The 2,147-nt window shown below is 36.0% G+C and overlaps 1 non-coding gene across 1 annotated transcript; it reads right to left on the bottom strand.

Annotated features, from left to right (window-relative positions):
* Positions 1–366: 366 nt before the first annotated feature.
* Positions 367–470, bottom strand: LOC119800543. Its single transcript, XR_005283042.1, has one exon. It is a non-coding gene; the product is annotated as a U6 spliceosomal RNA (small nuclear RNA).
* Positions 471–2,147: the final 1,677 nt, after the last annotated feature.

Here is a 2,147-nt window from a genome sequence, read left to right as displayed (position 1 = left end):
ATTTAGTTTGACTTTCTTATAAAGAGAGATGGCATTTAGTTGCAAAATCTCCTGTGAAAATTGGAAATAGCAATATCCTATATTGCTCACCATTTTAATTTCCTCAAGGATTTCATCTTCCTGAAACCTGGAGAGGATACATTGTCTCTCTTTTTTACCTTGAGTCACCAACAGTAAAAGTTCCCTTGTTAATCAATGACCTTAGATTACTATTCACTTCTGGTGATCACATTAACCTTTTTCCAACAAATTTATTACTGGTTCATTGATGTTTTTACATTTTGTTTTACTGTGATTTTTTTTACTTTAATTTTTACTCATTCTTCCCTCATATAATGCATACTAGCCACAACTTTCTTCCCTCCAAAAATTTTGAAGTATTTCAGGAATTTGCATGTCATCCTTGCACAGGGGCCATGCTAATCACTTTTATGTTCTAATTTTAGTATATGTGCTGCTGAACCAAGCATAATATACATGTATATTATCCTAAAGTTTCTATCTGGTCTTTTTTGATATAATTTATTTCTTTGACATGAGTTACTATTTCTTTGCTGAATCTTTATATCTTTAAAATCGAATTTAACATGTTGGTATTTTTTATGGAAATAATTTTGTGATGTGCATCTTAAATTTTAAGTAATTGATTCTAATATCTTTTTTCTTAGTATTCATATTGAAAATATTATTAAAAATCAGCTTATAAACTTCCTAGTTCTTGATTACTGGACATTTTTTTCCCATTGCAATGTAGATATTTCTGGTCCTCTTAAATGTTTTTATTATTTATTTTTTATACATTTTTACCAAATTCTTTGCCTTCCCCAACTCTTTTCCCCAGATCCTCGTCACCTAACAACTAACCCAACTTTATGTTCTTTTTCTCATTGTCTCAAAATATCAATATTCAAAAAATACACAAACAAAAAATGAGAAAAATAATAAAATAAAAATAATACCAAAACTGAACAAAAAACACATATACAAATAGGGAGTAAGGTTTGTGTTGGTCAACTGCTCTTGGTAATGGGGCCTATCCTGGAGTGTGGTCGATAGGCCATGTGCTATTCCAGTGGGCAGAGTTGATGTTCCCTCTCTCAGCAGACATCAGTTGAAAATGACTTTTTGTTTAGGGTGAGATTTTGTATCCAGACATTTCTGGTGTTTGTTATAAATATGGTTGTATCCCCAATGGTACTCTATTGTGGAGAACTAAGTTTTGCAAATGGTTGTCAATTGGAGATAGCTTCTGTGTTAGTGATGGGTACTTGTGCCCACTTCTCTCAGTGCTGGGATGTCATGTGACTCAGACCCATACAAGGACTGTGCATGCTGCCACAATCATTTTGAGTTCATATGTGTATAAGTTCTGTAGTGTTTGGAAGGCCTTGATTTCTTGCTGTTCTCTATTCCCTTTGGCTTGTACAATCTTCATGCCTTTTTCTGCAGATGTCTGTAAACCCTGAGGGAGGGATTTGAGGATCCATCCCATTTAGGACTGAGTGTTCAAAGGTGTTCATTCTACTCGCTGTATATGGTCTGGTTGTTTGTCTCTGTATTTCTTTCCATCTCTGCAGGAGAAAGCTTCTCTGATGATGGCTGAGCAAGGTCTTGATCTATGATCATAGCAGATGTTGTTAGGAGTCATTTTATGTCTACATTCTTTTAGCCGAGGAGTAACATTTGGTTTTCTTCTAGGTCCTTGGCCTATCTGGTCTCAGTTCTTGGCCACCTTAGCAGTGTTGAGTATCGATTCCATCTCATGGAGTTGGACTGAAATCTGGTTGGATATTGGTTGGTTAATCCCACCAGTTTTGTGCCATCATTGCACTAGTAAGTCCTACAAGCAGGCCATCATTATAGATCAAGGGTTTTTAGCTGGGTTAGTGTTAACCTCTTTCCTTTGGTAGTGTACAGAGTTTCTTCCAGTCCAAAGGGGTGAAGGCTCTAGGTGGTCACCAGATCAACTTCTTGCTTAATGAATTGTGTAGGTATTATCTTTATCTGGTTGTGATGTCTGTCATCCTATTGATCAGCAGGGTTGATTTGGCCAATCTAGCTGGTTACACGTGTCCCCTTCCTCCCTCATTGCTCCGTATATGTACTCCCTAAACAGTGGAGATATAAAATTCTGGTTATTACTTAAA

This window comes from Arvicola amphibius, chromosome 13 (assembly GCF_903992535.2).
Source record: "Arvicola amphibius chromosome 13, mArvAmp1.2, whole genome shotgun sequence".
Taxonomy (NCBI): domain Eukaryota; kingdom Metazoa; phylum Chordata; class Mammalia; order Rodentia; family Cricetidae; genus Arvicola; species Arvicola amphibius.
Note: the sequence above shows the minus strand (reverse complement) of the source record. Positions and strands in the feature narration are given on the sequence as shown.